The sequence below is a fragment of the Phocoena sinus genome, chromosome 2, assembly GCF_008692025.1.
Source record: "Phocoena sinus isolate mPhoSin1 chromosome 2, mPhoSin1.pri, whole genome shotgun sequence".
NCBI classification, from domain to species: domain Eukaryota; kingdom Metazoa; phylum Chordata; class Mammalia; order Artiodactyla; family Phocoenidae; genus Phocoena; species Phocoena sinus.
The window spans coordinates 90,889,766-90,901,387 of NC_045764.1; the positions used below are offsets into that span (position 1 = coordinate 90,889,766).

Here is an 11,622-nt window from a genome sequence, read left to right on the forward strand (position 1 = left end):
GGGATAGTTACCATAGCAACTGTAGAGATGAAGCCTTTAACTAGCACAGGGCCTCAGTATAATGGTCAGCAGCAGTTAACCATAGGCTCTGCTTTCAAGTCTGACAGAGAGGTTAGACAATAGATATGAATGGTATAGGGAAGGACCACACACTGATTAGATGGTAGGGGCAGAAATTCAGGCCGGTGATCTCAGACCCTGCTAGAATTGGCTTTTTTAATAATTAGAGCTGCAGGGGACTTCCCTGGTGGCGCAGTGGTTAAGAATCTGCCTGCCAATGCAGGGGACATGGGTTCGAGCCCTGGTCCGGGAAGATCCCACATGCCGCGGAGCAACTAAGCCCATGCGCCACAACTACTGATCCTGCGCTCTAGAGCCCGCGAGCCACAACTACTGAGTCCGCGTTCCACAGCTACTGAATCCCGTGTGCCTAGAGCCTGTGCTTCGCAACAAGAATAGCCACTGCAATGAGAAGCCTGCACATCGCAACAAGGAGTAGCCCCCATTCGCCGCAACTAGAGAAAGCCCGTGTGAAGCAATGAAGACCCAATGCAGCCAAAAATAAATAAATTAAATAAATAAACTTAAAAAAATAATAATAATTAGAGCTGCAAATACAGGTTATGATAGTACTAAAAGAAAACTGTGGAGTGTTAGCATCTATGCTCCAGAATTTTACAACTGAAGACAGAAACCACTGATCGACATACGTACAATGCATCGAAAGCTGAATAAAATCTTTAAAGAAATACATTTATACATGAATTGAGAAGTATATGAAGTCCTATTTTGTGTTTAGGAATAGTTTGCTGTGGCAGGAGCATTCAAAGACCCGTCCATTTGAGAACCTATGATATACATGATTGTGAGGCACATGCAGTAGTGTGTGCTGGTTATAGAGCCCACTGTAGTATTTCATTTTCCTGTTTACCCCTTGAACTGACCAGGTATGATCTTTTGGGAACTCTCCTATTCTCTATTCTCTTCCACACTCTTGTCATACAGCATTGGTAGATATAGCAGTTACAACCAATGCTTTCCAAACTATTTGTGATGAAGGACCCTTGAATCGTGGAAGGGTTCTCTAAGGATCCATCACTGAAAAAGGAAGTTAGAGGGGGTGTAAAAGGAAGACGGTATTACAGGCTCTTTCCTTGGGTATGCACTGGAGTGGGCATAAGGCAGAAGATATTACAGATCGTAAATTGTTTGAAAGGTAACGGTAGCCTTGGCTAAGTTTAAGCCACTTAAGGGATTCTCAGCCCCCAGACTTTTGTCAGTTCATAATATATGGTGATAAATACCCAACAGGTAAATCATATACATGCTTAACAAAGTAGGAGGGGCATCTCTAAATTTTTTGTGGAAATAATTTCATTTTTGGTATTTCAATGATTGAAGTTGTCCTCATGAGAAAATCAGAAATTTATTGGAATTAATTACACTCATCCTGAATTATGTATGCGTGGGAGAGGAAGGTACCATAATCCTTTCAATGCTTAGGGTCTCCATAGGACTTAAGCTAGCTCTGATAATTCATAAAGAAAAAATACTCCTCCCTGCTAGCCCAATGAATGTCATTAGTTTTTCTGGGGATATGAGCTCGTTTGGCAGAATTCCAGCCTGCTTTGCTGGATTGCATGGTCTTATCAACCAAAATATCCAAAAGGAGGTGTATGCAGCTCACATTCCCATCCTGTACTCAGTTCTGCCTATAAAGCATTCTTTACACAGAGAGAGGTGTGTTGGATTACATGACTGATGTGCCAGAAGCTTATCCTTGGCTTTTGAGGAAAATGCTATGATCATAATACATACCAGCAACCATAGGGTCACTTCTTAGCATGAATAGCTGGTTTATCTGCAAAGGCACTGAGTGAAATAACCTCTAATGGGGTACCGAGTAATCTCTAAAAAGTTTGAGATGGGGAAGAAGTCTGCATTTATTACTCTATCTAGTACACAGAGGAAGCCCACAATAAACGTTTGTTGCATAATTTTCCTGATTATTATTTTTTCCCTAAGTAATGGGAAGAGCAAAGGCACTGGGTTTACCCTCCTTGTGCAGAGCATTGCAAAGGACAATGAAGAAACTTCTCCTTTTTCCTCCCTCACTCTCCACACTCTTCTTTTTAAGAAAATGATTCCTAAATGTGAGAAAGAAACATTTATGGATACTATTTTCTCTTTTCCATTCCATTAGCATCTGAAATGAAAGTTCGTGTTTGGCTGTGGCCTCTGATAACACCTCTTCCTTTAGTCTGAATAAAGCTGCCTCTTCCTGTAGGGATTGCTAAGGATTTTCATGTGATGGTTAAGAGGATGGAGGTACAGAGAATCTATATGTAAAACTTAGTTTGGAGGCCATGCCTGTGTATGAATTAAATTTTGCATCGGTTTTTTTCGAGATATATAATAGAGTTACTTTCCTTCAAGGTATACTTGGGTTGCAGAAATTTTGTTCCCTTTGCAATATTACAAACTCACAGATACTTTGTCTTCTCATCAGTTCTTTCTTTCTATCTAATATTTATTTATATATTTAGGCTGCACCAGGTTTCAGTTGTGGCACGTGGGATCTCAGTTGTGGCATGCATGCGGGATCTAATTCCCTGACCAGGGATTGAACCCAGGCCCCCTGCACCGGGAGCGCAGAGTCTTACCCACTGGACCACCAGGGAAGTCCTCATCAGTTCTTTCTTGAAGATCCTTCATCATACGTCCTAACTTCCATTTCTAATGATACCTCCTGTAAGTATTTTGCATTAACCCCTTCATTCAGTCAATCTGAGCCATTTGCCTTTCCCTCGGCCATTCTTTTTTTATAAATTTATTTTTTTATTTTTATTTTTCACTGTGTTGGGTCTTCGTTGCTGTGCACAGCTTTCTCTAGTTGCGTCGAGCAGGGGCTACTTGCAGTGCACGGGCTTCTCATTGTGGTGGCTTCTCTTGTTGCTGAGCACGGGCTCTAGGCACATGAGCTTCAGTAGTTGTGGCACGTGGGCTCAGTAGTTGTGGCGCACGAGCTTAGTTGCTCCACGGCATGTGGGATCTTCCTGGACCAGGGCTCGAACCTGTGTCCCCTGCATTGGCAGGCGGAATCTTAACCACTGCGCCACCAGGGAAGTCCCCATTCTTGAACTTTCTGTTCAGGCTGCATCTCTTTCCTTGAGTGTGTTGTTACCCTTAATTCTCATCTAGGGATTTACCTTTATGATTTACTTTATTTGTGGAATAAGGTTCCATCTCATCTCACAAAAAATTTAAGGAGTATGGCCTAACTCAAATAACTGCCTCTCTGAAACTGACTTCCTCACTTGCCAACTGTGTGAACTTAGGCAAGTTCTCATCCTCTCTGTGCTTCAGTTTTCTCATCTGTCAAATTATTCGTAATAGCACCCCACCTTAAGGATTATTTTGATAATTAAGTGGGACAATCCTTTAAATATGCTTAGAACAATGCCTAGAATTCATTTTTTAAGTCATTCATCCAGTAATATTTATTGAGCACTTACTGTGTGCCAGCAAATAAAACACAAAGATCCCTGCTCTTGTGGTGCTTATGTTCTAGTCGGGGAGACAGATAATAAATAATAAATAGGTATATAGTGTGTCAGAAAGTGATTAGTTCTGTGGCAAAAAAGAAAAAATATGGTAAGGGTGATTGAGAATGCTGGAGCAGGCTGTGGTGATGGGGAAGAATGGTGAAGGGGCAGGAAAGATTGCAATTTTAAAGGGGCTGGTCAGGGTGAGCCTTATTAAGATGAGACAAGCAGACTTGAAGGAAGTAAGGGGGTTGGCCATTTGGGTATCTGGTAGTGAGTCTTGTAGGCAGAGAGGATAGCCAGTACAAGGTCCCTAAGGTAGGGGTATGCCTGGTATATTCAAGGCATAGCTGGAGCCCACTGTGGCTGGAGCAGAGGAGTGAAAGAAAGAGGAATAGGAGATGAGATTGGAGATAATAGAGGCCAGATTACATAGGGCCTTGTAGGCATTGTTAGGATTTTGGTTTTTACTCTGAGTGAATTAGGGAACATATGCAGGCATTTGAACAGAGGAATGATATGGTTTGATGTAGATTTTTACAGGATCACTTTGGCTGCTGTATTGAGAATAGACTGTAGAGGTTGTAAGGATTAAAGTGGGAAACCACTCTCATGATGTCCAGCACTGGACTCCGATCACCCCTGAGGATGAAGTGCCTGCCGGACTTTGACACCTGGGGATCTGAGGCGCCCTGGTTAAAAATAATAATAATACAGTGAGAATCCAGCCAGGGGACTTGCAGTAATCTTGGTGAGCAATGATGTAGCTCAGATCAGAGCAATGTCAGTGGAGATGGTGGGATGCTAGACACACAGTATTTTAAAGGTAGAGCCAATCTGATTTCCTGCCTCCCAAATGGGGAGTGAGAGAGAAAGAGAGTAAATAGTGACTCCAAAGTAAATAACCTGTCCCAGAATATATTTTTAAAAATCTGCAAATCAATAAAAAAAGACAACCCAATTATAAAGTGGCCAAGCAATTTGAATGGGTTTTCACTAGAGATGATATACAAATGACCAATAAGTACATGAAAAAGTGTTTAACATCATTAGTCCTAAGGAAATGCAAATTAAAATCCCAGTGGGGAGTCCCCTGGTGGCCTAGTAGTTAGGATTTCGGGCTTTCATTTCCATGGCCAGGGTTCAGTCCCTGATCAGGGAACTGAGATCCCACAAGCCGCGTGGCACAACCAAAAAAAAATAAATAAATAATAAAAAATAAAACCATAGTGTAACATCACTTATCCAATAAAATGGCAAAAGTTAAAAGACCAATAACACCGAATGTGAGCAAGGATGTGGAACAACTAAGACTCTTATGTACTGCTAATAGTAGTGTAAAACGTTATAATGACTTTATTAAAGTATTTGGAAGTTTCTTATAAAACTAAACATCTACACTGTGACCTAGAAATTCCATTCCTAGGCACTTACCCAAGAAAAATCAACACACGTATATCCACAAAGAGATTTGCGATAGTTGTTCATAGCAACTTTATTCATAATTGCCAAAACCTGGAAACAACCCATCCATCAGTAGGAAAATGGATAAACAAATTGTGTTACCTTCATGCAATAGAATACTACTCAGCTATAAAAAGAAACTACAAATATACACAGCATATATGAAAAATAAAAACCATTATGCTGAAATAAAAGAAACAAAACACAAAAGAATATTTTTTTGGTCTCCTGAGAAATAGATACCAAGACGTGATTAGATGTGCAAGAGATTTATTGGGGGAGTATATTGGTTATCTATTGCTTTGAAGCAAATTACTCCAACATTTAGCAGCCTAAAATAACAAACATTTATTATGTCACATAGTTTCTAAGGATCTGAAACCCAGGAGCAAATTAGGTGGGTTTTTTTTTTTTTTTTTTTTTTTTTTTTGCTGTACGCGGGCCTCTCACTGTTGTGGCCTCTCCCACTGCGGAGCACAGGCTCCCGACGCGCAGGCTCAGCGGCCATGGCTCATGGGCCCAGCCGCTAAGCGGCATGTGGGATCTTCGCGGACCAGGGCACGAACCCGTGTCCCCTGCATCGGCAGGCGGACCCTCAACCACTGCGCCACCAGGGAAGCTCAGGTGGGTGGTTTTGACTTAGGATTTCCTGTGAGGTTACAGTCATGATGTCAGTTGGGGTTATGGTAATCTGAAGGCTTGAGGCTGAGGCTGTATGATCTGCTTCCAAGATGGCTCATTCACATGGCTGTTGGCAGGAAACCTCAACTCCTCACCTTGTAGGACTCTCCATAGGTCTGCTTGAGTATCCTCATGACAGCTGGCTTCTCCCAGAGCAAGTGAACCAAGAAAATAAGGAGGGAGTTATAATGCCTCTTTATGACATAGCGTTGGAAGTTAGGCATCATCACTTCTGCCTTGTTTTATTTATTAGAAGCAAGTCACTGAGTCTAGTCCACTCTCAAGAGGAAGGAAATTGGCTCTACCTTTTGAAGGGAGTGTCACTGAATTTGTGGATATATTTTAAACCACCACAGAGAGAGATCAAGGGAAGGCAGAGAGAGCTTCAGACCAAGATACAGGTCTGACATGTGTGGAAAAAAGAGAGGAAAGGAATGAGGATTGGAAAGGAAGAGTCTTATCCTACAGCGTAGGTCCCAAAAAGGTTTGGCCAGGCAGATGAAGAACCTTCAAGTCAAAGGACCTGTTGGAAGACTCCTTTTTATCACAGGATTGGGCCTGCCTTTGTAGCCCTTTTGTTCTCTGGCATTGGCTGGGATTAGCCTATGGAAGTGTGGCTTTGGTGCAAAGGTGGGAGTAGGTCCAGAGGGGCAGCAGGTGTGGTCACCAACCAAATATACTCTCTGAAAGAAGATTTCAGTGATGCGTATTCATGATCACCACAAGTGCATACTGCATGAATAAGTTTATGTGAAATTCTATATAGAATGGGCAAAACGTATCTACAGTGATAGAAAGCAAATAAGTGGTTACTGGGGCTGGGGAGGGGATGGGAATTGATTGCAAAGGGGTACAAGGGAATTTGGGGTGATGAAAATGTGCGGTACTTGATTATGGTAGTGGTTACACACATATATACATTGTGGAGTTCATCAAACTCTATACTTAAAACAGGCACATTTTATTGTACATAAATGATGTATAAAGTTTACTGAAAAACACGATGAACTACCACTTCACATTAACAATACCAAATGTTAGTGAGGATGTGCAGCACCTGAAACTCTCATATGTTGTTAGTGGGAGTATAAAATTATACAACCGTTTTGGAAAACCGTTTGTCGGTTTCTTATAAAGTTAAACAAATACTTATCCTATGACCCAGCAGTTCTACCCCTGTATATCAGCCCAAGAGAAATGAAAACGTATGTTCACAAAAAGACTTATTTATGAATATTCATAGGAGGTTTATTTATAATGGTCCAAAACAACCCAAATATCCATCAATAGGTGAATTGATAAATTGTGGAACATGTATACAAAAGAATACTACTGAGCTGATACATGCAACAACATGGTTGAATCTCAAAAATGTATTGCGCAAAGAAGATGGATACAAAAGACTACATACTGCATGATTCCATTTATATAGAATTGTTGAGCAGCAAAACTAATATATAGTGATAGAAATAAGAATATAGTTGCCATGAAAAACTCTCTGGAGTGAGGAAAATGTTTTATATCTTGACTGGTATATAAGTTTAATAGATGTTTATCAAAACTCAGTAAATTATACAAATAGGCTGTGCATTTCACTGTATTTAAATTTTACCTCAATTAACAAATCAAAATGAAGAAAGCAGTCACTAAAAATAAAAGTGGAATAAATTAACCTGTTTATTGGTAGAATTCTTTCAAATGACTTTAAAATATAATAGTTTTAACTGTATATTATTTTCAAAAAATTTTATTGTGATAAAATACACATGTGGGACTTCCCTAGCGGCACAGTGGTTAAGACTCCCAGTGCAGGGGGCCTGGTTTTGATCCCTGGCCAGGGTACTAGATCCCACATGCATGCCACAACTAAGAGTTCGCATGCCACAACTAAGGAGCCTGCATGCCGCAACTAAGGAGCCCGCCTGCCGCAACTAAGAAGCCTGCCTGCCACAACTAAGACTCGGCACAACCAAATAAATAAATAAATAATAAAATAAAATACACATAAAATTTACCATTTCAACCATTTTTAAGTGTACAGTTTAGTGATATTAAATATGTTCATAATGTTGTGGAACCGTAACCACCATCCATCTCCATACCCTCCCCCACCTTTTTTTTTTTTTTTTTTTTTTTTTCAGTACACGGGCCTCTCACTGTTGAGGCCTCTCCCGTTGCGGAGCACAGGCTCCGGATGCGCAGGCTCAGCGGCCATGGCTCACGGGCCCAACCGCTCCGCGGCACGTGGGATCCTCTCGGACTGGGGCATGAACCTGTGTCCCCTGCATCGGCAGGTGGACTCTCAACCACTGCGCCACCAGGGAAGCCCCGTAGCATACTTCTTAATCGTACATTTTTATGGGATATACCCAAAGGAAAGAAATGAACTGCAAAAAATGTTAAACTGTTTTCATTTGCCATCTTGTTAGTAATATTGGGTTTTTTCAGAAATGGTTTTATATATGTAATAGAATAGAAAATAAATAAATCGTGCTAATGTTATCAGGAACCAAGATGTTGATTATACTAGAAAGAGATACAAATATAAAATCAAGAAAGTTGGATAAAATCCCTGAAATCCTACATTTAGTTAGAAAAAGGCAAACTGACCAACTCAGTAGCAACAAGCATCCAACCATCCAAACTGTGGTCTTTAAATGCCATTTACTACTAAATGAACTAAGACTTCTTAGAGAAACATCTGATTCTAGATCTGAGGCAGGAAATAAACAAGATGAACCTGGAACATCTTGTTATATCAGAAAGCAAGGAAGCTATCCAAGACTACTGGAATCATGTCAAGAGAAATCTGGGGCTAATCTGAAAGGACTTCCACAGCTCAACGATGGGACAATATGCTTTTTACTTTTTTTAAAATGTACTTGGGTCCTCTTTATTTTTTATTTTATTTATTTATTTATTTTTAGCTGCGTTGGGTCTTCTTTGCTGCGCGTGCGCTTTCTCTAGCTGCGGCAAGCAGGGGATACTCTTCATTGCAGTGCGTGGGCTTCTCATTGTGGTGGCTTCTCTTGTTGTGGAGCACGGAGCATGGAGCACAGGCTCTAGTGCATGGGCCCTAGTAGTTGAAGCATGCAGGCTCAGTAGTTGCGGCCCACAGGCCCTAGAGCACACCAGCTTCAGTAGTTGTGGCTCGCAGGCTTAGTTGCTCCACGGCATGTGGGAATCTTCCTGGATCAGGGATCGAACGCATGTCCCCTGCATTGGCAGGTAGATTCTTAGCCACTGCGCCACCAGGGAAGTCCCAAGGGACAATATGCATTTCAAAATGAAGAATAATTGCAGTGGGTTGAAGCACACCAAATGTGTTAAAACCCATAGTTCATAGTGATACTAAAAACAAAAATCTCATAAGTCATCCAGTATGCTGGAGAATTTCATTATTTAGAGAACTATTCTCTATTACATGAGAACCTCAACTCATTATTTTGAAAACTAGTAAATCAAAGGAAAGAATCAAACATTTATCCTGCCATTCCTTAGGTAATCAAATATTTGATGAAGGGAAAGTTCTTATTTATAGAAGAATTCCAGCTAATGAATAAAGATAGTGTTCTAAAATTAGAATATCACTTTTTTACAGCCCCTCATGAAATAATGCAGCTAGATAACGATTACCAGTGACTGCTAAGCTGTCAGGTAAAAAGATGGTAATATTTGAACCTATTAATCAATTGTAACAGAACAAAAATACATTAAACCAGATGTTATATGCCTCCTGATGAGATGCAATAGGAAGTTTATACCAGTTATTCTTACCAAAAAAAGGAACATAAATCTGAACAAGTATACCTATCTGTTCATTTATAAAAAATAAAAAACTTTATTTATTTTTATTTTATTTATTTATTTTTGGCTGCATTGGGTCTTCCTTGCTGCGCGTGGGCTTTCTCCAGTTGTGGCGAGCAGGGGCTACTCTTCGTTGCGGTGCGTGGGGCTTCTCCTTGCGGTGGCTTCTCTTGTTGCGGAACATGGGCTCTAGGGCACGTGGGCTTCAGCAGCTGTGGCGCGCAGGCTCAGTTGCTCCGCGGCATGTGGGATCCTCGTAGACCAGGGATCGAACCCATGTCCCCTGCACTGGCAGGCAGATTCTTACCCACTGTGCCACCAGGGAAGTCTGGAAAATACTTTAAATACTTTAAATACTTTTTCTGATTGCACAACAGGGATGCGATCAGAAAAATCCACAAAGTTGGAAATTTTACAGAACAAACGATGTGATTTCATCAACAAATAAATAAATTGCAGGAAATAAAAAAGAGGAAGACTTACAGATTAAAAGAGGCCTAAGGTAAGTATCATCCAAATGCAATGTGTAAACTTTGTTTGGAATTGTAAAAAAAAAAAATTATGAGACAATTGCAGAAACTTGAACACTATATATTTGATAATATTAAAAAATTACTGTTAATTTTCCTTGGGTGTGTTAATGATATTATGTTTAAAAGATTCTCTATATTTAACACACATACAAGTATTTATGGATGAAATGATATGATGTCTGGGATTTTCTTAGAAATAATCAGTTGGGGAGAAGTGGGTGGGGATATAGTTGAAACAAGATTGGGCATTTATTGCTGGAGAGGGTGTGGAGAAAAGGGAACCAACCACTGTTGGTGGGAACGTAAAGTGGTATAGCCACTATGAAAAACAGTATGGAGGTTCCTCAAAAAACTAAAAATAGAGTTGCCATATGGTCCTGCAATCCCACTTTTGGGCATATATCCAGACAAAACTGTAATTTGAAAAGATGCATGCACCCCAATGTTCACTGCTGCAGTATTTACAATAGCCAAGACATGGAAGCAACCTAACTGTCCATCGGCAGATGAATGGATAAAGAAATTGTGGTACACACACACACACACACACACACACACACACACACACAATGGAATACTACTCAGCCATAAAAAAGAATGAAATAATGCCATTTGCAGCAACATAGATGGACCTAGAGGTTATTATATTAAGTGAAGTAAGTCAGATATAGAAAGACAAATACCATATTATATCACTTATATGTGGAATCTAAACTGTGACACAAATTAACGTACCTAAGAAACAGAAACACACTCACAGACATAGAGAACAGACTTGTGGTTGCCAAAGGGAAGAGGGGAAGGGGGAAGGATAGATTAGGAGTTTAGGATTAGTAGGTGCAAACTATTGTATGTAGAACGGATAAACAACAAGGTCCTACTGTATAGCAGAGGGAACTATAGTTAATGTTCTGTGATTAAATCATAATGAAAAAGAATATGAGGGCTTCCCTGGTGGCGCAGTGGTTGAGAATCTGCCTGCCAATGCAGGGGACACGGGTTCGAGCCCTGGTCTGGGAAGATCCCACATGCCGCGGAGCAACTAGGCCCGTGAGCCACAACTACTGAGCCTGCGCGTCTGGAGCCTGTGCTCCGCAACAAGAGAGGCCGCGACAGTGAGAGGCCCGCGCACCGCGATGAAGAGTGGCCCCCGCTCGCCGCAACTAGAGAAAGCCCTCGCACAGAAACGAAGACCCAACACAGCCATAAATAAATAAATAAATAAATAATAATAAAAAAAAAAAGAATATGAAAAAGAATGTATGTATATGTATAGCTGAATCACTTCGCTGTACAATAGAAATTAACACCACATTGTAAATCAACTATACTTCAATAAAATAATTTTTTAAAAAGATTGGGCATTTGTTGATAATTGTTGAAGTTGGATGATAAGTACATGGGTTATTTTTTCCTTTCTATTAAAAAAGAATGTCTCTAAGCTTTTTGTTATAAACAGCAGGAGGGATGAAGTTGCCATCAACTGAGATGGGGAAGGCTGCAAGTGGAGCAGATTTGATAGAATGAGTTCAGTTTTAAACATGTCGAGTTTAAGATGTCAATTGGACATCCAAAGGGAGATATTGAATAGG

General features: G+C 40.5%; 1 long non-coding RNA gene and 1 other non-coding gene across 2 annotated transcripts in view; both read left to right on the forward strand.

Annotated features, from left to right (window-relative positions):
- LOC116747391 overlaps positions 1–11,379 on the forward strand; it is a 15,010-nt gene extending 3,631 nt beyond the window's left edge. The window contains exons 2-4 of the long non-coding RNA XR_004348027.1: positions 2,547–2,751; positions 9,875–9,999; positions 11,021–11,379. This is a non-coding gene — a long non-coding RNA (uncharacterized LOC116747391). The remainder of the gene's footprint in view (positions 1–2,546; positions 2,752–9,874; positions 10,000–11,020) is intronic.
- LOC116750263 lies at positions 4,150–4,238 on the forward strand. The gene has a single exon (XR_004348960.1). It is a non-coding gene; the product is annotated as a small nucleolar RNA SNORD88 (small nucleolar RNA).
- Positions 11,380–11,622: the final 243 nt, after the last annotated feature.